The sequence below is a fragment of the Pinus tabuliformis genome, chromosome 9 (genome assembly GCF_031772625.1).
Source record: "Pinus tabuliformis cultivar Carrire ecotype Pingquan chromosome 9, CPIR1, whole genome shotgun sequence".
Taxonomy (NCBI): domain Eukaryota; kingdom Viridiplantae; phylum Streptophyta; class Pinopsida; order Pinales; family Pinaceae; genus Pinus; species Pinus tabuliformis.
In genome coordinates, this window is record NC_142307.1 from 901,340,875 (window position 1) to 901,366,634 (window position 25,760).

Here is a 25,760-nt window from a genome sequence, read left to right on the forward strand (position 1 = left end):
GAAGATAATGCCTCCACATCTTTAATGCATGAATGATCGCTTCCAACTCAAGATTGTGCGTCACATAATTCTTCTCACGCTAATTCAATTTACTTGACTCGTAGCATACTATCTTCCCTTCCTGCATCAGAACTTCACCAAGTCCTCTCTTGCAAGCATATGTACACACCAAAAATTATTTATCTATATTTGCAATCTTTAGAACTAGAGCATTTGTAAGTAACTGCTTCAACTACAAAACTAGCTGCATATTCCTATGTCCATTCAAATTTCTTTCCTTTTCATTGCAATTATGTAATAAGATAGGACAAACTTGTTGGCGTGTTGGGGTAAACAAACTTGATGTGCTTTTTTATCTCGCAGTTGGAGTCTATGGAATAAGAAAGAAATTTGATAACTTGAAAAAAGTGGTAGCTTAACAAAAGTTGTAGAGAAAAGATTAATCTCTCCTACCTTGACAGAACTCATTGTCAATATCAACACCTACAAGAACTTTGTTGTGGAATATTATCAAAACTAATAGAAGGATATGAAAGAGTGTATTATAAGAACCTTGACAAACACGGCCATTGAAACTTGGAACATTGTTTGTAGGAAGAGAAAATTATGTTTCTTTTTTCCAAACATGTATGTTAGTATATTACAATTTAATGAATATGTTTTCTTATTATCATATATGGTTTCATACTTTAACAAAACTTTCGCCAAGACTTCACAATGTTTTATTATTCAATAAAAGATTTGCTAATGTCTTACAAGATTTTATAATTCAGTGAAATATTCTCCATCACTGTATAAGATAATATAATCTGGTGAGAGATTCGCCAAAAAAATTATATATACATATTATATTATTGATAAAATCGCCTCCCATTTTTCCTATGTATCATGGGGATTAGCCCATTTATTATACATATAAATTTAGGGTGGTTCTTAAAATTTCCCCTGATAGGCTTCCATCTTGGAAAAAATTGTCTTCATCTCTTCTCCACCTATCACAAACCCCAGATACACCAAATATTTTTGTGAAAAATCACACTTCTTGATATTTTCCACCATTTGGTGCTTCTTTAATGTGTCTCTAACACTTGTGTCAAATTTGAGATGTGCACCTCCTAGGTAGCAATGTACACTAGTATATCATCCAAATGGAAAATAACAAATGAATATATAAAAGGGTGTCTTATATAATTCATTAACCTCATAAATGTAGCTAGTGCATTACATAGGCCAAATGGCATGACTAAGCACTCATACAAACCTTGCCTGGTTTTGAAGGCGCTCTTCTAGGTATATTCTTCTCTGGTTAAAACCTCATGATATCCAGACTTAAATTCCAGCTTGTTGAAGTCTTTGGCTTGCTATAACTTATCCAACATATCATCTATCTTTGGCATGGGGTACTTGTTTTTGAGTGTAATTTTGTTTTGGACCTTGTAATAAATGCACACTGGCCAAGTCCCATCCTTCTTTGGCACAATGATTATGTGATCCCGACTTTTATAGGAATGCAATAGAATACAGATATAAACATAAACACAAAGATATATCAGAAATAAAACTTTGTTTCATTAATATCAAATAACTAAAATATGCTTACATACAAAATGGAAATAAACTAGATCGAATGATGGTAGCTTATATCTGAGAACATATGTGGTAGCTACATGCCTCTGAAATGTGTTACAATGAGGCTCAATGGAATTTTTATTATTGAACAATAAAGGGAAACCATAAACAACCAAAACCCTAACCCTAGGAGATGGAACTCCAAGATTTTGTGGGCCTCGTTGGGGTTAGTTGAGCAGCCAACTTCCTTGGGTCGTAACTTGGTCATATGATCTCTGTTTGGCACATATGATACTATGTTGGAAATGTATCTCTGAGTAATATAGGATTTGTGGCAAGCCTATGAATTATGAATGTAAAAAAAAAATGTCGTTTAGGGGGTCAAAACAGCTTTAGAAGTTCAGGACCCGAAAAATTGCTAAAAATAGTAAATGCTGCTATAATCAAGAAAACTAATGAAAGTGACTCAAGGTCTAGGTGGAATAGGTGGGTGGACACCAATATCCACCTAGATTATTCCTCACCCCTTAGGAAGCAACGGTCCCCATTACATGCAGGGCCTCCATGAGGTGAGGAAATTTCTGTTGAACCTGGTCCCTCATGAACCACTTGCCTTGGTGAAGGAGTTAGCTTGATTTGACAACCCGATATAGTTGGATCCTCTATTGGTGATTGTCCTTGATCTTTGTGTCCATGATCTTGTAAGTTGTGTCATGTTCTATGCAGTTTGGGTCGAGCTTTGTTGCTATCAACAGCTCAACAACGTCAGATGTGTCCAACAATGGGGGAAGGTATGGTCGCAGTCGGTCCACATTGAATAATCGGTGTAGGCAAAGGAAAAATGGAATGTTGAGCTCGAAGGAATTTTCCCCTACAACCTTGGTGATGGTGTACAACCCATATCAAAGCGGGTGAAACTTGTGGTGGGGCCCGGCGAGGCTCTCCTTTTGTAGATGTAACCAAACTTTGTCACCCTCCTAGAACTTGTGTGGCACTCGATGCTAATCATGACATTTCTTGTACTTAAAGCAATGGAATAAAACTCACAAATCACAAATTAACACAAGATATAACATAGGGAACCCTTTCAGGAGAAAACCAAGCTATAAAGTGAGGTTGATCTGTTCTCTTCCTCTGAATGGAAATGGATGCAAGTACAAAGAAGTGAGGCATGTGGCCTGTGGGCTGATACAATGCACAAATCCTCTATGTTTTCTCTCTTTCTCTCCACTCTTGGCTACTCTTCTCATATATTGAAAAAATGCACTTGAATAGAATGGACCCCTTTTTTGTTCGAATGACCCAGTTATAACAACATGATAGCCTACACGTGGTTAAGTTTAACTCCTTTAAATCTTAACTATATTTTCAATATTGACATTTCTAAATACTTATTCATCACGATCATGTGTCTAACCCCTTTTCCATAAATAAGGGGGCCTAACATGTCATTCTCTCGAATTATGGTGCTCAAAGAAGGAAGGTCAACTTCTGAGTGGCATAAGTTTTTCATACAAACTCCAATTGAGACAAAATCTTGTGTCATTGGAAAAATATCCATGTGTAGAATAGCACCATAAGGTGAACTACTTAGGTGGAAAATCTTTACGACAAAAAATGCCATTTGATGCCTTAAACTGCTTCTGAAAGGTTCCAGGCCTCAATTCACCAAATTGGGATCTAACCGTAAAAAAGGTCATGTGAGTTGATTCCTCCACTTTTTCCACTTTGAAAGCATAAATATGGATGAAAAATAATATAACGATCTAATATATATCACACCTCCCCACTTTGGGAGTATTTTGGTCCCAAAAATCTTCTACTAAATGAGGCGAGGGATTAATTTTTCCTCCACCTTCTCTTGGGTGTACCAGTTAGCTTTTCCTAGAAGCTATCCTTTCAACCCAATCTGCCAAAATTCATATTTCTCTTATCTTATCATTTTATACCTATTTTACAAAATTGTATCCTCTGCTAACTCTACATGAGCATCTAGTGCCAAATCCTCCATAGAAGGTAGGGTTTGTTCCTCTTCCTAGTCTAGTATTGGAGACTCATAAAGTTTCATATTATGTGCATTCACCACTGATTAAATGTGCACATATGTGGGTAGACTAAGTCTAAGTCAACCTTGAGCCTCTTTAATCAGTTGTAGTCGCTCACCTTTAGGAGCACATAACTTATCCAACCTATAGAGTAACCCATCTTGTAGGTGGTAGCCAACTATGTTTTCACCTTCATGCTCATGACTCTAGCTCTACAACAATTGAAACACCTCCTTGAAGTCCTCGTCCTCCAAATATGCCTCTTTGTATGCATCATGGGTGAATGGATTTATGTGCATCAGAGCTCCCAAAGCTATGATCTTTGATGTGGGTGGCCTTAAAAGCATGCCATCCAACTTGTTTTTGATTCCCTTATTATACTTGATCAATAAATAAATTTGTTGTAGAGATTTCATACACTTGTAATGCTTGATCTGTTGTAGCTTACTCTAGGCCTATAGGTATTATAGAGGTAGGTGATATGTGTGGATTATTGTATCCTTTCCCATCATATAGAATTTCCACTTCTTGACAACATGCACCAAGGAATAAAGATATTTGTTGTAGGTAGGATAGTTAAGAACTTCCCTATGAAATACTTTAGAATGGTAGCATATAGGCCTTCCTCCCTACATCAAGTTCGCTCCCATAGCATACCTACATATATTTGTCTCCACTTTGAAGGTACACTAAAATTTTGACAACACCAGAACTGGTGCTTTGTTAATCTTCTTTTTTAGCTCCTCAAATTCCCTATGTTGACCTTTTCCCCATTGGAAACTCTTTCCACTGACTATTTTGGGGTGGAGTGGTGTTGATACTACCGAAAATGAGGCTATGATTTTCATCAGGTACTGTGCTACCCCAACAAAACTCTTGACATCAAAAACATTAATAGGCTTCATGGAAAATTTGAGGGGCGAATGTTTGCCCTTAGGCGAAATTAAGTGGTTTTAAATTTTTAGTGGGCGAATATTTTGTATCATAGTACATTTTTACAAATCGCCTCAAATAGCCCACCTTATTTTAATGGAGAGGGTAAAAAAGGTAAATTTAGCCCTTGAAATTAGGAGTTACAACCTTCCATTCGCCCTAATTTTCAAGAATAGGTTTTATTTAAGTGAATCCTATGGGCCAAATACCATATTTATAAAAGAGGTATGGTAAATTAATAAAAATATAAATAAATGAGAGGTATGGTAAATAAATAAAACTTTTTTTTATATTTACTCCATAAGTCACCTTATATACATGCAAGGGTGTAAACAAATAAAAATATAAATAAAGTGGTAGGTTTTATTTAAGTGAATCCTATGGGCCAAATACCATATTTATAAAAGAGGTATGGTAAATTAATAAAAATATAAATAAATGAGAGGTATGATAAATAAATAAAACATTTTTTATATTTACTCCATAAGTCACCTTATATACATGCAAGGGTGTAAACAAATAAAAATATAAATAAAGTGGAGGAATGGTAAATAAATAAAACCTCTTTTTATACTTACTCAAAAGGTATGGTAAACAAATAAAAATATAAATAAACTAGATGTATGGTAAATAAATAAAACCTCTTTTTATATTAGAGGTTTTATTTAAGTGAATCCTATGGGCCAAATACCATATTTGTAAAAGAGGTATGGTAAATTAATAAAAATATAAATAAACGAGAGGTACGGTAAACAATTAAAACCTTTTTTTACATTTGCTCCATAAGTCACCTTATATTTAGGGACACTCAAAAAATGCATTATATTTAGGTGAAACCTATGGGCAAAATAATATGGGCCAAATACCAAGGGCTATATTATTATTCATACCATGCAAAAAAACATTATTAACCCTAATATTTGTATTAATAAAAATAAAAATTGCACATGGTATTGACCCATGGTATTCACGTGGAATGTAGCCTATTTAAATGGGGAATAGATCCATCTTTACTTGATCTACTAAGCCTCGAGAGGGATCAAATATCATGATATGAAAACTGGCATAGAGTGAAAAAATATTTGATCCCTTTCGGGGCTTGGTGGATCAAGAGTAAAAATGGATGTTGTAATTTAATGTATGTTAAACATTTTAACTTGGTTAAAATAAAAAATAAAATAAAAATCAATTATTAATTTTATTAATTTTTATAAATTACTAATAGTAATTTTTAAGCTCCAGGTTTATGATAACCCATGGTATTGACCCATGGTAATACCATGGTATTCATGTGAGCATAGACTATTTAAAGGGGAAATTCTATCATCTTAGATCCATCTTAATTCTGGGTCTGCCAAGTGCTCAAAGGGATGAATAGGTTTCATCGCCCTAAGAGTGGTAGATGTGGAGTTAAGATGGATATAGGTTGGTTTTTATGATAATGAAAATATTAAATAGACTTAAGAAATTATATTGTAAAAACATCTTAAGGTGAATGGTTAAAGCTACATTTAGTCACTTCACAAAATTTAGTAAAAAATACCAATATCTCCATTAATATTGGTTTTTAACTTTTTTTGATTTAACAAAAAAATTCAAAACAATGAAACCTTATCAATCTTTCTGCATCACCCTAGTAGAATATTTCTCACCATTTTTCAAACATTCTCAATATGATATCTTCATGAAAAAGTTTAGGTACTGATGTTGGATTAGTTGTTTGAAAAATAAGCTGGTTTGTACAACCTTTCATCTTCTGTTCTATTCTTAGTTTGTCCTAATGATCTGTAGGGGTTAGAGCCACTGCACCATATTTTCCTAAAAGGTGGAGATTGTTCACCAAAATGGAAATTAATCTATATGTTACAATGCTGTTAAAAAATGCGAGACCTATGAGGGTAGTGAATTATGCTAATAAGCAATTTAGAATGGGAGAGACGTAATTAAATTTTATTATTTAATTGAAGATTTCCAATTAATATAATAATAAATCTACATTTATATATTCATATATTGATTGGAAGGATTCTCACAATGGTCACTTCTTTCAATTAGATCCCCTTCAAGCCTTTGGGATACCTAATACTTTCTTATATAATATAGTTGGGGATTGCTATTTGTTGGCGTGTTGGGGTAAACAAACTTGATGTGCTTTTTTATCTCGCAGTTGGAGTCTATGGAATAAGAAAGAAATTTGATAACTTGAAAAAAGTGGTAGCTTAACAAAAGTTGTAGAGAAAATATTAATCTCTCCTACCTTGACAGAGCTTGTTGTCAATATCAACACCTACAAGAACTTTGTTGTGGAATATTATCAAAACTAATAGAAGGATATGAAAGAGTGTATTGTAAGAACCTTGACAAACACGACCACTGAAACTTGGAACATTGTTTGTAGGAAGAGAAAATTATGTTTCTTTTTTCCAAACATGTATGTTAGTATATTACAGTTTAATGAATATGTTTTCTTATTATCATATATGGTTTCATACTTTATCAAAACATTCGCCAAGACTTCACAATGTTTTATTATTCAGTAAAAGATTTGCTAATGTCTTAGAAGATTTTATAATTCAGTGAAAGATTCTCCATCACTGTACAAGATAATATAATATGGTGAGAGATTCGCCAAAAAAATTATATATACATATTATATTATTGATAAAATCACCTCCCATTTTTCCTATGTATCATGCGGATTAGCCCATTTATTATACATATAAAGTTAGGGTGGTTCTTAAAGTTTTCCCTGTAATCTAGCCACTTGCTTCTATCTAACAAAACATTATTTCTACAAGCTTCAAATGCCTCCTTAAAATCTAGATCTTTCTCATATAACTCCTTAAGAAAATCAAAACCCAACACTTGAATTTGACTTTCTTGAACAAAAATGCTTTTTCTACTTAAGGCATCTGCTACTTTGTTTGATTGACCAGTTATATGCTTTAATAAAAAATTAAAACTTTGCAAGTATTCTACCCATTTGGCATGCTTCTGGTTAAGCTTTGGCTATTGCATAATGTACTGTAATGCATTGTTATCTGAATACATTATGAACTCCTTGGAGATCAAGTAATGTCTCCACTTCTTCAAAGATCGAACCACTAAATAGAACTCTTTGTCATAAGAATAATATTTCTTCTTTGTCTCATTTAGCTTTTCACTAAAATAAGCTATAGGTTTGTCCTCCTGACTCAAAACAGCTCCAATGGCTTCTCCACTGGCATCACACTTCACTTGAAAAGGTTTATTAAAATCAGGCAAAATCAAAATAGGTTTCTTAGTAATCTTTCTCTTCAACAACTGGAAGTTCTTTTCTACTTCAGCAGTCCATTTAAATGGTTGTTTGTCCTTCTTTATTGTGTCAATAATTGAAGCATTAATCTTACTAAAATTCCTTATGAATTTCTTGTAAAAACTAGCAAGACTGTGAAAACTTCTTACCTCAAAGACACTTTTTGGTGAAGGCCACTCCATGATAGCCTTGATCTTCTCTGGATCCATCTTTAACCCCTCAATAGAAACAACGAAGCTCAAATACACCAACTCCTCCTTCATGAATGAACATTTATTTAAATTTAACAATAATTTTTCTTGTTGTAGCCTTTGTAAGACATAATTAAGATGTCTCATGTGTTCCTCCTTAGATCTGCTGTAAACTAATATATTTTCCAGAGATACTATTACAAATTTACCAATAAATTCCTTCAGAACTTCATTCATAAGTCTCATAAGTGTACTAGGGGCATTCGATAATCCAAAAGGCATTACCATACACTCATATAATCCTTCATTGGTTTTAAAAGTAGTTTTCCACTCATCTCCCTCTCTAATTCTGATTTGATGATAACCACTTTTTAAATTTAACTTTGTAAACTATCTAGCTCCACTCAAACAATCCATCAAATCTTCAATTCTAGGTAAAGGAAATCTGTACCTGATTGTTATCTTATTGATTGCTCTTGAATCAGTGCACATTATCCAACCTCCATCTTTCTTTGGGCTCAACACTGTTGGCACTACACAAGGACTCAAACTCTCTCTAACTAGTCCCTTGTTTAACAGTTCTTGAATCTATTCCTTGATCTCTTCATTCTTTGTGGGAGTCATCCTGTAAGCTGCTTTATTAGGTAGATTTTCTCCTGGAATCAAATCTATGTGATGATTGATTTTTCCAATGGGTGGTAACTCATCAAGAAAATCATCTACAATTATATCACAATAAATGTCCAGCATCTCTTGAATTTCAATTGGTAAATCATAAACTTTTGTGGAAGTAATTATTACCTTGGGTTTGCAAGCCAACACAAAACTTACCTCATCTTCTTCCATCTACTTTAAGTACTCCTTTCCACTTAGCAAAAGGGTCTTTGAATCAGGTTTCTTCGATGTATCCTCTTCTTCTATTGATAGCAATGTATGATTGACACCATATTTGATGAATTTGTATGTGTTCTTCTTTCCATCGTGCTTAGCTCCTCTGTCATACTGCCATGGTCTACCCAACAATATATGACACACATCCATAGGCATCATATCGCACAGGATTTTGTCTCTGTATTTTCCCAACTGCAACTCCACTTCACATTGTTCATTCACTACCAACTGATTTCCCTTTTGAAGCCATGACACCTTATAAGGTGTTGGATGTTTCTTTTTTTTCAATTTCAACTTCTCCACCACTTCTGTGGAGACCAAATTATTTGTACTACCACTGTTATTATGTGGTGTCCCACCCTAATGCTGTAGACAATCTCTCATGCAATACTCTCCACCACAAGTCCAACACTATAAAGGCTTCCTGCCCTAACCCTTGTTCTACTATTCAGATTGAAATCCCTGTCCCTTGTTAGATGCATTGAAATTCTTGTGCGGTGTTGCATTCTCTTTATTACCTGTGTCCTGTAGCCTTCCTTGCTTCTTATCCCATTTTACTTTAGTATTTTTGTTACCCTTCAAATCCTATTTAGATTTGGTCATGTGCTTCAATTTCTCATAATAATTATTTAGCTTCCAGATGTATTCCTCCAACAATCTAGGCTTATCAAACTTATCTTGTCCTTGAATGATACCGCCAACCCATTGATGAATTTGTGAATATTTACTTTCTCCTCAAGCTAAGGCACATATCTCAAAAAATCCAAGAATCTACTAGTATACTCCTAATCTATCATAGATCCCATCTTCAACTCATATAATTCCTTTTCCTTATCACCATAGTATCTCTTAGATAGATACTTCTTCCTAAAAAGTCTCTCGAACTCACTCCAAGTAATCTCCTCTTTCCGAATGCCTCTGACGTTCTTTACATCTTCCCACCAAATATATTCCTTACCTTTAAGACTAAAAGTGGTTATCCTGACCTTCATGTTCTCTAAGTAATCATGCAACCTAAAGAATTTATTCATCCCAAGTAACCAAGCTTCTACATCATGTGACTTATTCATATCTCCATCAAACGTAGGAGGCTTTTCTCTCTTGAAATCCTTTGGTAAGTACTTCTTCTCACTCCTCCTATACATATGGTAAGGATGATGACCATGCTGTGTCTCTGAACCAGAACTAGATTGGAATCCATGCTCATTACCCCTCCTGTTAGGTGTATCCATAAAACTGCCATCTCTGAATGTATGTGCTCTATCTAACCTGTGTCTTAATCAAGACCGCTTCCATATGCCCCATTGATCCTTTCCTCCTATCCATCACTGATCCTAAGTGGTTCCTGTCTCTGTAAATCTGATAGACTCTGAAGTATCATTTCATTAACTTCCACTTGCTTCTCCTATGCCATAACAAGTCTTTCCTATGACTAAATGATCATATCATTATATGCCTTACAACTCCTGATCTTGGCTTTCAAATTCCTTAATGTATCTGCTATGTGACGGGAGTACTCATCACCTTGCTGTTCATTTGATCGGTAGGAAGAATCATGTGAATTGTAGTCCACCATTTTGCTTGTCATCTTTGATCCTCTACTTCCTATAAACATACCATGCCAGATAAACAAATATAAACATAATCAAATGTACCTTAGTGAATTTCAGGGGAGGCTATCTTGCCTGCAAGATAAATGTAGATTAGCATAACATATTGTATATATAATTAAAAACGTATCAAGAATACCAACATCAACATCATCAACCTTACATGATGACACAATTGCAAAAATGACCATCACAATTCATGCATATCAAACACATAGACATAAACATGCATGCATGACAAACACATTCCCCCCATCCATTCTAATTTTTGAACCTAAGAGCTCTGATACCACTTTGTAACACCCCCTCCCATATCTACCCAATTTCACTAGGCTTCTGGGGTAAATATGAGAGGAAGATCTACTCAGACATGGCCCAAACTCCAAGCTTCACTTATGGAAGGGGGGCCAACAACTAAGCCTATCAACCATAAACCATCCTATAGGGATTACATGACATTCAGAGGCTAAACAATCATTCTCAATACCCAAATCCCGAGTTTAATAGTTATTTCACTGATCTAGACTCCCATTTGCAGGCATAACACTACATCCATGGAACTATAGGCCTCCAACCGCATGCATAACACTACGTCCAAGTGACTGTAGTCCAAATTTCTTAGTTGAGAGGTAGCAATCCTGGAATCTCAGCCACCATTTAAGGCTAGCCTCCAGACCACTGCCCATAACTCAGTGATATTTTCCAGAATTATATATGACATAAAGATAATGACATTCATACAAAATTCATTCAAGAAATTGACCTAACCATGCCTAACCATGACAATCATTTTGTCAAACACATTGAGAACATGTAATCTACAAGTCACGAATGCATATTTGAACATAGGGATTTGATACTTATCTAAGAATTATCAAGAAGGTCTAACACCCTCTCACAATAGTTGCAATAACATTTATTATCTCATGCATTCACTAACCATTCATCAAATAATCAAAATATATCAGGATCCATAGACAATACACATCATATGATCAACACATAACCAACAAATGAACAACATATAAACAATGATAGAACAACCATCAAAGCCACATAATATCAAGTGCAAGTATTCATAAAAACACCATAGGAAAAGACCTATTATTGACATATGTAATACCAACCAAGTAAGGGACTTCCATGTACCACCCAACCATCGATTGGGCTAAACCAAATCTCTCTTTCAACAAATCACCCCTGCACCATATTCCAATCATGAATGTGGGATTTCATGGAATAACCAAACAAACCAAAGCAAGGTTTCCAGAGGCCAAACCACCTCTGACCCTCAACCAATGATTCCACCTCAAGGTTGGACATCGCTAACATCAACCATACCGTTCTCTACCGAAGCTGTCTAGGGATCCAAGAACTAATAACTCAACCCACAACCTTTTAGAGCTCTAGAGTGTTTGTTTAACCAAGGCTCCAAGACTAGTAACTCAATCCACCAAGGGCTCTGGAGCATTTTTCAAACCAAGGCTCCAAAACTAGTAACTCAAACCAAGCTATTCTAGGGATCTAAAGCGTTTGTTCCAACCCATAGCCCTAAGGAATTACAAGCACCAATCAGAAAAAATAAAATAAAAATCAATGGAACAACCCACAACACCATGGATATCCAGGAAATGGCAAGGCTAGGTAATACCATTGTCAATCCAGGAAGTCATCCATGCTAATGACAAGTCAAAACTAAATAACCACATGCATATATGATGCATGCCAAAAATAGCAAGGGAATCATACATTCAACTTAGTACCTATAAAGAAATTCGGTTGTAGCCACTAATCCCACTGTCCCATTGCACTTTCCTCCTTTCCTTTCTTTCCTTCTCCAAATCCAATGTGTGTTAGAGTTCTCCAAGCATGCTCCACGAATTCTCTAAGTGTGCAAGAGTGAGAGAGAGAAAGAGAGAGAATATAATAGAGAGCTCCACCATAAAACTGTTAAAAGCTAAACTGACAAAAAGCCATGAATTGATCCTCAGAAGCCTTTTTTTTATCATTAAGGCCTCTATTTTGTTCATTTTCCTCTATTTTTTGTTCAATTTCCTCATGGAATTTTGTGACCTTTCACCTTCCTTTTGTCGTATTTTCCTTTATTTCATAGATAAAATGCCAATTAATGCCACTTTGCCTTTGCCAATGCCCATAGCCATAAATTAATCACAAGTGATACCCATCACTATGTTTTTGCCCAACATTCAGCTTGGAATACGTGTCCCATGTCCTTGGTATTATTTTTCCTTTATTAACTTTATTACATGGATTTGTAACTAAGGATGTTAAAATTTTTCTCTGGATTGCAAGGTAAAATAATTTACTTCTTGATTCCAGGATGCTTGCAAAATTCAATGAACTCATTTGAAATGTATTCTCCACTATTTTCGGATGAGAAGACTTTAATATTATTCCCTGTTTTATTTTCTATAAGTTCCTTGAAGTCCTTGAACATATCAAAAGCCTCATCCTTTTGCTTTAAGTAGTGTATCCATGTCTTCCTGGAGAAGTTATCAATGAAGATTATGTAGTAGATATGTCCACCAATAGAGTGCACATGCATGGGTTTGCATAGGTAAGAATGTATAAGTCAAAGCATATCATAGGTCTTGTTCCTGCTAGAGGGGAATGATCACCTTGTTTTATTACCACTGGCACACCCTGAACAAACACCATCATGACTAGCTTGAACATCAAGCATCCCAAAGACTAACTTCTTCAACTTTGGTAGGGATTCATAATGTAGATGTGATAACCTTTGGTGCCATAGATCACTTTTATGATTTATTTCATGGACCATTGTTAAAAGAGGTATTCCACTGACTCTATAGAGTCATTCCACTCTAGATCCTAAGGTGAAAGCATCTCTCATGTGAGATTCCATAGGCCAAGTGAGGACTTTTCCTTTTATGGATGCTATGTTTGTATGCTTGGCTTCCAAAGAAGAAATAGATACCAAGTTCTTCTTTAAACCTAGAACGTACATCAAAACATGAAGAATAATGGATTCATGAGAGTCCAAGTGAAATTTGATGAAACCAAAACCATTCACAAGATGAGGATAATTATCCCCAAGAATGATTGTCAAAATTGTCTCCCTCTCAACTATATTAGAGAGTAATTCCTTGTACCCAGAGAAATGTACAAAAGCCCAATTATCTACTAACCAACTATCATACAAATATGGAGGGGAAGAACTAGAAAGATCACAAATAAGAATATATTTAGATTGACTAGCAACTGCATTGTTTTCATACCTGGAATTTCTTGCTCTCTTTTGAGGACGATGGAATTCTTCATAGTCATTTAGAGTGTCCCTTCTCCTTCTTTCATCCCTTCTTCTTCATTCATCATTTATTCTCCTATAATTGTACCGGTTTGTTGTAGCCTTAGTTGGACCTTGGAGAATCTCTCTTTTTAGGACAATCTTAGGCATACTTACCATATTTGTGGCAGTTGAAGCATTCAACTTGATGCCTGTTTTTTCTCAATATTCTCTTGGATTCTTTTGATTTGGAAGAGAACTCTCTTGAATTGGATGATATCCCTTTACCTTTCTTCCTCTTTTCTTGAGTAACAAATGTAGAGGGATCTCCTTCTTCATGATTTGAATCCTTCCTTGGGCAATCATCCTAGTTTCCTCTTGAGTGCATTGTCCAATGAGCTCATCAAACGTCATAATTATATTGTTGTTTCTTATAGTACTAATAAAGGTTTCCCAAATAGGAGGAAGACCTTGAAGAGTGATCATCACCAACTCTCTATCAGATATAGTCTCACCAATAATATGTAGTTGATCCCTTAGATGATATACCCTCATGGTATAGGATTGCAAAAATTCTCCCTTATATATTTTCAATTCCTTGAGATTATTCTTCAAGGAGAGGGTATGATTCAAATTCTTGACTTGATACATCCCAACCAACTTATAATAAATGTATTTAGAACTCTTCAAATTACCAACATAGATAGTAAATGATCTTGCAAACCATTAATGAGAATTTTCTTAGCTTTGAGGCCATGTTTCTTTTACTTGGAATTGAAAGCATCAAAAGCATTTTCTAGGGGCTCAGGTACATATCCTTGCACGTATTTCAAAACATCATTGTCATCTAATATAACTTCCAACCTGATCTTCCAAGTGGAAAAGTTAGATGAGTCACCAAGCTTCTCATTATCCTTGAAGTAAGAGGTATACATATTGACCAAATCAAATAGTCTCCTTCAGCTTCTTTCAAATATAATTTCTCTTGTATCTTCTCTCCTTAGGCTTGTCTTCACATTAGTGTAGATTCGTTAATATACCATTATTATTGTCACTTGTGAACATTTATTTCACCCATTTCTACCATTCTTCATCATGCCATTTATTATAATTTATCATTTAAATCCATTTTATTAATTATTTATGCTCTCATGAATAAATATTATTTATTCTCCTTTATTTCTAATAAATTGATTATTATGCATTATTTTACCAATGATAGTTCTAATAAGTTGGTTGTAACCTTATTTACCATTTTTAGCCTCCAAAGTAACTTCCAGATTGAAGATTTGATTTTTAAATCATCCAACTCAGAAATTCGCTGGTTTAAGGAGTGACAGTTTTGAGGTTAAGATTCTGAGCAAATGAAGACGAATTTGGAAAATCCGGAACATGGGTTTTGTCCAGAACGGGCCCAATTATCTTCTCAAAGAACAGTTTGCCCAAATTCGGCTTGTACATGGAGAAACGCAAGGTTCTTTGAGCACGATTTTCTGAGATTTGTTGTTGCGGCCGCCCTCCAAATCTTAGCTGCAAACCCAAATCCGCCTTGTTCTTGTTGATCAATGGGTTAGAATCAACCTAAATTTGTAAGAGAAATCATGATTTTAATTATCTATGCTCTGATCTTTCTCTATTTAATGAAACCGAAGATCAGAGGGCGGAAGGGGGGAAACGACTGTTGTTGTAATTATAAGTTTCAGAACAACTTTGATCATGGACTCTTGTTGAGATCTGATTTTGTATACTTTTGTTAATGCAATCAATATAAAGGATTTGGTGTTCAATTCGTCCCTGCATCTGAAGTAAGTTACGTCGGTGCCATTGGAAGCTACGGGCCCGGCTCCAACGGACACTTGCCGTTGTATTGTTATACGGTAAATTGTGTTTGGTTTGCTTATTTCTATTGTTTCAGCAATCTGATATATCTTTCATATGATAGACTATGCTTTATACTTAATATCTGAATCTGAATAAGTTCTTTAACTCATGTCTCTGTATTACGCGAAGTGAATCTATTTGAATTGCATCTATTTCCATAGCAAGATATTTGTATAAATGTTATCATCATTGGATTCATACAAAATAAGTATTTGCGAGGCTTGAAGACAATATTACTTTGTTCAGAAACGTAATCATATCATTCGATACTCTCAGATTGCTATATTAATGTAAATCATGTACATACGGGTGATAGTTGTTGTTTCGTAATTCATTAAGGATTGCTGTTCCATTTGATTGCTGTTGTTCCATTTGATTATTGCTGTTCCATTTTACTGCTGTATCATTTATTGCTGTCCCATTTCCATTTCGCCGTTCCGTTTTACTTTCTGCTGATTTATTTACTTGCCTTTATTGCTTTGGTGTGAGAGAAGGTCTAAAGCTGTAGTGAGTCAGCAAGTTGCTGCTTAGCTCCCAGATCTTTGGTCCATGCTCTAATTTCCATTCCATTTACTTGCATTTACTGTTTTAGTGTGGGAGGAGGATCAAGGCTGTCGTGAGACACAACAGACGCTATTATGCTCCCAGATCCATGATCCATACTCTAATTCCTTTTGCATCAATTTCTAGAGGAATGAGTTATTGCAACTGTATCCTCGATTGATGGTTATTTGAATGAATGATTTAGTTTAGAACATTTCAGTTTCTTGCTTTAGATTTTGTTTCCAGCTTTCATTTACTTTTGGGTTTTAAGCACTATACTGCGAAACATTACTCTTAAGAAAATATCCGCCTCAGACAGAGTACACTCTTGAAATAAAAAGTCGTCCCTGGGTTGATAATTAATGTGAGGTAATTAGGAGTTCACAAGACACCTTTTTATCGCTCCACAATTAGCTCTAACAACATGTTAATTTTCTGTTATTGTATGTTGTTACAATCACTTTAGCCCAATTATTTTCTTTAATTAGAAATCTTTCAACATGTTTTATTATTCCAATTATCAAGACCAATTTTAAATAGAACAATAAATGAAATATACGATAGAAGACAATCAAGAGCAATAAGAGATAAGGATTTGTGCAAAGACTAGGGAAAAAAACCACAAGGGATAAAACCCTTTCAAATTATTCTTATTATATTGTCATAAAATGTTCAACAAAGAGATTACAATGTTCCAATTCACTATACACAAGACTATCCAACAAAACTAACCAAACAATATCCAAGAGATGATCCCAATAGACATATTTTCTTCAAATCAGAGTTTCCATACCTGCGGTCATCAGTCAAAATTTGCGGTCAACTGTCAACAATGCCCTAGGACATAGCTGCACGAAGATAGTGATCATGCATGTGACTGAAGCTCTCAAGCTTCTTGGAGAACCCTATCCTGCGAGTAGCTATAGCCGAGAAATTTCTATTCCAACCCTACGACTACAAATCAAAATTACTTCTTCACATGTGTGAGCTCAGACCCTGCAATTTCAGACATGTACAAACCAATTTCGCAAACCAACCTCAGGCGTGTGCGAGCCAAAAAAAATAAGAGAGAGAAGAATATGCTTGTTGATGATGTCCAATTGAGGGTAAATTGACTTGTATTTATTGCTTCCAAGGGTGTCCAATTTCTCTTTAAGGCCAACCTGAACTTTTGTGCACATGTGGGTTTCCTTAAAAAAACAATTTTTCCTTAGCCAAATTAAATACTTCTAAGGGATAAGAGGGGTATTTCTTGATGAGGAATACTCTCCAAAGGAGGGAATGAGTCTCCAAGATGCAAAATTAAAAACTATGCCCCTTGAATCACTTCAAACTGATTTAAAAAAAAAAGTTACGCAAATTAAAAAAACACACACATTTTTTCTTGCTTCTTGGAGGTTGATATTGAAACCATTGTATCTTTGTAATTTTGACCTACAAAGGTTTGAAACTTCTTCATGTGGTAACTTTCTACATCTTGTTTCTGACCCCACAAGTTAGACCAAAATTGGATTCTTCAAGAGAAAGTTATAACAAATTTCCCACGATTACCTGATTATGGACTGGTTCAGTGTAAAAAAATTGTATGGAATTCCACATGTCACTGTTTCAACCTTCGGCCCTGAAACTCATCCCAAAGAAACTAAAGTCCATTCAATTTTGGTCTCTTTTTACGGATTTCAAATCTGATCAACGAAGTGAAAGTTGTGATGATTTTCCCTAGGTCACCCATTTGATACTAAATTCTAGAGTCTGCAGAAACTCTAAATTGCTTGGACCATATCTCCGAAAATATTGTGAAAAAGGATCTGAAATATTTACACAAAGTTAACTAAGATTTTTGATAAATGTGGTAAAATTTTTAGATTCTGAAGCCTCACAGAAAATAAGTTATAGCAAAAATTCCAGGATGTCTTGTTTGAAGCAGCAAAACCCTAGGATCTAAAGCTCTGATACCAAATGTTATGTTTCTAGCTGAAAATAACACAAAAACAGAAGAATAATATAGAGTAATGACTAGATATTAAGCCACTTCGAGGGGGAAACGTCCTTTCCATCACATAAATGAAGAATTATTGGATGATTCAAATGACAAGACCTCCTTGGTATATAGAGGAGTCTAAGGGGTCAAAATATAATGGTGGTCGAGGTGCAGGCATAAGAGGCAATTGTTCAAATCTGGAAATGATTTCTTCAAGTTTAGGCGGAATTTCTTCTTGAATTTCCTGCGGAGTCTCTGTCATCTACCTCCAAAGTATCTATTATGATAAATTAGTAGAACTGCTAAATTTAGCCGCAATGACAAGCGCTTCTACAAATCCTCTAAACATCGCATATCACAATCGCAAGCTCATCGACAGGGTTCATTTACTTATGAACCATGCGATGTGATATTTATCGACTCTCCTCATATCACACGTCACATTTCGCAACACCGTCAGGCCAGGGTTATTCACTCTTGAACCTTGCAATGCGATATTCACTAGCGATCCAACGGTCGACAATCAACAGTGATTCAACGGTCACTGTGATATCGCATGGAGATCTGTGTGACGATACCACCTTACAGAGCTGATAGGTTTATAAACCTCAATTTATAAAAGTTCGGGTCCAGACTTGAGATTAATGCCCAATGATAGAGGCCTTCATATCTACAGCTTGCGGGACTTCGATTAACACAAGGGTCAAAACCAGGCCAACCCCCGCTGTTGACTATGGCATAATATGTTGAAAATGGAATCAACGGTTAGGAATGAGTGCAGGACTTCAGTCCTGGATCAAGAATGCATACACCTCTAACCTCACAGTCGCTAATACGTGACAAAAAGAGATTAAATGTGATCACAAAGAACTTTAAACTCTGGAAAAATCAATGATACACAGAGATACTACAGAAGGATACAACACCTCTAGGATTGACCAATTACACACAAAAATACACAGAGTTATGTTTTCTGCGACTTAATCATATATGGCTAAACAAGTTGAATCAATCAAAATCCTTTTACAATCATTCATAACTTATGTAAATACTTTTCCATCCTAACTATCAGATCCTTAAACACTGGATCAAATTTTCCTAATCTTGAACAATACCAAATATAGTCGATATTCTCCTTGAAAATATCAACTAAATCAAAACTGCATGAATTAATTACAAAGCTATTCAATCCATAAATCCTAGCTCAAATCCTATCTAGAAAGCTTGAAAATTGACAGCTAAAGGATCCCACTCCTTTGCTTGTAAATTTTTTTGGATTTTTGGAATAAGTTCAAAGCCTTTTGCCTTCAAGCCTCATGCTTCTGCATCAAACTCCTGAGGACAAAATTCTTCATGGCCTCCTATCCATGAGCTCTTCTACAGAACTGCCCAACTTCTATAGCATGGAATCTATCATCCAAGTAGCTTCAGTAATTGGTTGATCCTTCCATTTGACCAAATACTGAAAATACTCCTGTCCTCTTGTCTTCTTCAACAATTTCTTGTCCAAAATCCTCTCTGGCTTCAATTCCTTTGCTATAGGTAACTGTTTTACCCAATCAATCTCTTGTTCTTCTTGGTTCTCTGCTATGTCATCTACCTGTTCCTTTTCATACCTGTATAAGTCAGCAACATTAAAAATTGGAGATATTCCAATATCAGGGGGTAATTCAATTTCATATGCATTTGTAGAAAAATTTCTCAAGACTCTGCATGGTCCAATTTTCTTAAACTTTAGTTTATTGTACTCCCTTTTTGGAAATCTTTCCTTCCTCAAGTGTGATAAAAATAAGTCTCCAACCTCGAAATTAACTTCTCTTCTCTTCAAATCTGCTCTGCCCTTGTACTTTATGTTGCTGTCCTGTAGTTGCTGTTTTACTTGTTCATGTATTGCTTGAACTTCTGTAGCAAAATCTTCTCCTTTAGCACTTCTCCCTTCAGCTTTTCCCAAGTCTCTCAATCCAAACACTCCTCTTGGGTGCATTCCATAGATTATATGGAATGGAATCTGCCCTGTACTCCTGTTAGGAGAATCATTTTATGCATATTATGCCTGTGGTGATACTTGATCCCACTGTTTTGGATGTTTACCTACAAGACTTCTCAAAAGATTACCTAAGTGTCTATTTACAACTTTAGTCTGTCCATCAGTCTAAGGATGATAAGCAGAGCTGAAACTCAATTTAGTTCCAAGCTTCTTCCACAACGTCCTCCAGAAATGTCCAACAAATCTGGTGTCTCTGTCTGAAGCAATGTTCTTAGGTAACCCATGTAATCTTACAATTTCCTTAAGAAACAGATTAGCAATATGAGTAGCATCACTGTTTTTCTAACATGGAATAAAATGTGCCATTTTTGAAAATCTGTTAACTACTACATAAATTGAATCATTTCCTCTATGAGTATTTGGTAAACCCAAAACAAAGTCCATACTTACCATATCCCAAGGCCCGTCTGGAATAGGTAATGGAACATACAAACCTGTGTTTTGACTCCTTCCCTTTGCGTACTAACAGACTTTACAATTTTTCACTTACCTTTCCACTTCAGACCTCATTTTCGGCCAAAAATAAAACATGTTCAACTATTCATAAGTTTTGTCTGCACCAAAATTCCATCCAAGTACTCCACTATGTTTCTCCTTGATCAAATTCTCCCTCATCGAACAACTTGGTATGCACAGTTGATTTATTTTAAACAACAGTCCCTCTTGCAGGAAATAATCTAGCATGGAAAATTTTAGGGGTGAATGTTCACCCTTAGGCGAAATTAAGGGGTTTTAAATTTTTAGTGGGTGAATATTTTGTATCATAGTACATTTTTACAAATCGCCTCAAATAGCCCACCTTATTTTAAGGGAGAGGGTAAAAAAGGTAAATTTAGCCCTTGAAATTAGGAGTTACAACCTTCTATTCGCCCTAATTTTCAAGAATAGGTTTTATTTAAGTGAATCCTATGGGCCAAATACCATATTTATAAAAGAGGTATGGTAAATTAATAAAAATATAAATAAACAAGAGGTATGGTAAATAAATAAAACATTTTTTATATTTACTCCATAAGTCACCTTATATACATGCAAGGGTGTAAACAAATAAAAATATAAATAAAGTGGAGGTATGGTAAATAAATAAAACCTCTTTTTATACTTACTCAAAAGGTATGGTAAATAAATAAAAATATAAATAAACTAGATGTATGGTAAATAAATAAAACCTCTTTTTATATTTATTCCATAACCCTCTTTCTATTTATGAAGGATCAAAAAAGAGGTTTTATTTAAGTGAATCCTATGGGCCAAATACCATATTTGTAAAAGAGGTATGGTAAATTAATAAAAATATAAATAAACGAGAGGTATGGTAAACAAATAAAACATTTTTTTACATTTACTCCATAAGTCACCTTATATTTACGAACACTCAAAAAATGCGTTATATTTAGGTGAAACCTATGGGAAAAATACTATGGGCCAAATACCAAGGGCTAGATTATTATTAATACCATGCAAAAAAACATTATTAACCTTAATATTTGTATTAATAAAAATAAAAATGGTACATGGTATTGACCCATGGTATTCACGTGGAATGTAGCCTATTTAAATGGGGAATAGATCCATCTTTACTTGATCTACTAAGCCCCGAGAGGGATCAAATATCGTGATATGCAAACTAGCATAGAGTGAAAAAATATTTGTGGATCAAGAGTAAAAATGGATGTTGTAATTTAATGTATGTTAAACATTTTAACTTGGTTAAAATAAAAAATAAAATAATGCAAACTAGCATAGAGTGAAAAAATATTTGTGGATCAAGATTAAAAATGGATGTTGTAATTTAATGTATGTTAAACATTTTAACTTGGTTAAAATAAAAAATAAAATAATGCAAACTAGCATAGAGTGAAAAAATATTTGTGGATCAAGAGTAAAAATGGATGTTGTAATTTAATGTATGTTAAACATTTTAACTTGGTTAAAATAAAAAATAAAATAAAAATCAATTATTAATTTTATTAATTTTTATAAATTACTAATAGTAATTTTTAAGCTCCAGGTTTATGATAACCCATGGTATTGACCCATGGTATTCATGTGAGCATAGACTATTTAAAGGGGAAATTCTATCATCTTAGATCCATCTTAATTCTGGGTCTACCAAGTGCTCAAAGAGATAAATAGATTTGATCCCCCTAAGAGTGGTAGATGTGGAGTTAAGATGGATATAGGTTGGTTTTTATGATAATGAAGATATTAAATAGACTTAAGAAATTATATTGTAAAAACGTCTTAAGGTGAATGGTTAAAGCTACATTTAGTCACTTCACAAAATTTAGTAAAAAATACCAATATCTCCATTAATATTGGTTTTTAACTTTTCCTGATTTAACAAAAAAAATTCAAAACAATGAAACCTTATCACTCTTTCCGCATCACCTTCGCAGAAGATTTCTCACCATTTTTCAAACATTCTCAATATGATATCTTCATGAAAAAGTTTAGGTACTGATGTTGGATTAGTTGTTTGAAAAATAAGCTGGTTTGTACAACCTTTCATCTTCTATGCTATTCTTAGTTTGTCCTAATGATCTGTAGGGGTTGGAGCCACTGCACCATATTTTCCTAAAAGGTGGAGATTGTTCACCAAAATGGAAATTAATCTATATGTTACAACGCTGTTAAAAAATGCGAGACCTATGAAGGTAGTGAATGATGCTAATAAGCAATTTAGATTGGGAGAGTCGTAATTAAATTTTATTATTTAATTGAAGATTTCCAATTAATATAATAATAAATCTACATTTATATATTCATATATTGATTGGAAGGATTCTCATAATGGTCACTTCTTTCAATTAGATCCCCTTCAAGCCTTTGGGATACCTAATACTTTCTTATATAATGTAGTTGGGGCTTGCTATTTGTTGGCGTGTTGGGGTAAACAAACTTGATGTGCTTTTTTATCTCGCAGTTGGAGTCTATGGAATAAGAAAGAAATTTGATAACTTGAAAAAAGTGGTAGCTTAACAAAAGTTGTAGAGAAAAGATTAATCTCTCCTACCTTGACAGAACTCATTGTCAATATCAACACCTACAAGAACTTTGTTGTGGAATATTATCAAAACTAATAGAAGGATATGAAAGAGTGTATTATAAGAACCTTGACAAACACGGCCATTGAAACTTGGAACATTGTTTGTAGGAAGAGAAAATTATGTTTCTTTTTTCCAAACATGTATGTTAGTATATTACAGTTTAATGAATATGTTTTCTTATTATCATATATGGTTTCATACTTTAACAAAACTTTCGCCAAGACTTCACAATGTTTTATTATTCAATAAAAGATTTGCTAATGTCTTACAAGATTTTATAATTCAGTGAAAGATTCTCCATCACTGTACAAGATAATATAATCTGGTGAGAGATTCGCCAAAAAAATTATATATACATATTATATTATTGATAAAATCGCCTCCCATTTTTCCTATGTATCATGGGGATTAGCCCATTTATTATACATATAAATTTAGGGTGGTTCTTAAAATTTCCCCTGATAGGCTTCCATCTTGGAAAAAATTGTCTTCATCTCTTCTCCACCTATCACAAACCCCAGATACACCAAATATTTTTGTGAAAACTCACACTTCTTGATATTTTCCACCATTTGGTGCTTCTTTAATGTGTCTCTAACACTTGTGTCAAATTTGAGATGTGCACCTCCTAGGTAGCAATGTACACTAGTATATCATCCAAATGGAAAATAACAAATGAATATATAAAAGGGTGTCTTATATAATTCATTAACCTCATAAATGTAGCTAGTGCATTACATAGGCCAAATGGCATGACTAAGCACTCATACAAACCTTGCCTGGTTTTGAAGGCGCTCTTCTAGGTATCTTCTTCTCTGGTTAAAACCTCATGATATCCAGACTTAAATTCCAGCTTGTTGAAGTCTTTGGCTTGCTACAACTTATCCAACATATCATCTATCTTTGGCATGGGGTACTTGTTTTTGAGTGTAATTTTGTTTTGGACCTTGTAATAAATGCACACTGGCCAAGTCCCATCCTTCTTTGGCACAATGATTATGTGATCCCGACTTTTATAGGAATGCAATAGAATACAGATATAAACATAAACACAAAGATATATCAGAAATAAAACTTTGTTTCATTAATATCAAATAACTAAAATATGCTTACATACAAAATGGAAATAAACTAGATCGAATGATGGTAGCTTATATCTGAGAACATATGTGGTAGCTACATGCCTCTGAAATGTGTTACAATGAGGCTCAATGGAATTTTTATTATTGAACAATAAAGGGAAACCATAAACAACCAAAACCCTAACCCTAGGAGATGGAACTCCAAGATTTTGTGGGCCTCGTTGGGGTTAGTTGAGCAGCCAACTTCCTTGGGTCGTAACTTGGTCATATGATCTCTGTTTGGCATATATGATACTATGTTGGAAATGTATCTCTGAGTAATATAGGATTTGTGGCAAGCCTATGCATTATGAATGTAAAAAAAAATGTTGTTTAGGGGGTCAAAACAGCTTTAGAAGTTCAGGACCCGAAAAATTGCTAAAAATAGTAAATGCTGCTATAATCAAGAAAACTAATGAAAGTGACTCAAGGTCTAGGTGGAATAGGTGGGTGGACACCAATATCCACCTAGATTATTCCTCACCCCTTAGGAAGCAACGGTCCCCATTACATGCAGAGCCTCCATGAGGTGAGGAAATTTCTGTTGAACCTGGTCCCTCATGAACCACTTGCCTTGGTGAAGGAGTTAGCTTGATTTGACAACCCGATATAGTTGGATCCTCTATTGGTGATTGTCCTTGATCTTTGTGTCCATGATCTTGTAAGTTGTGTCATGTTCTATGCAGTTTGGGTCGAGCTTTGTTGCTGTCAACAGCTCAACAACGTCAGATGTGTCCAACAATGGGGGAAGGTATGGTCGCAGTCGGTCCACATTGAATAATCGGTGTAGGCAAAGGAAAAATGGAATGTTGAGCTCGAAGGAATTTTCCCCTACAGCCTTGGTGATGGTGTACAACCCATATCAAAGAAGGTGAAACTTGTGGTGGGGCCCGGCGAGGCTCTCCTTTTGTAGATGTAACCAAACTTTGTCACCCTCCTAGAACTTGTGTGGCACTCGATGCTAATCATGACATTTCTTGTACTTAAAGCAATGGAATAAAACTCACAAATCACAAATTAACACAAGATATAACATAGGGAACCCTTTCAAGAGAAAACCAAGCTATAAAGTGAGGTTGATCTGTTCTCTTCCTCTGAATGGAAATGGATGCAAGTACAAAGAAGTGAGGCATGTGGCCTGTGGGCTGATACAATGCACAAATCCTCTATGTTTTCTCTCTTTCTCTCCACTCTTGGCTACTCTTCTCATATATTGAAAAAATGCACTTGAATAGAATGGACCCCTTTTTTGTCCGAATGACCCAGTTATAACAACATGATAGCCTACACGTGGTTAAGTTTAATTCCTTTAAATCTTAACTATATTTTCAATAT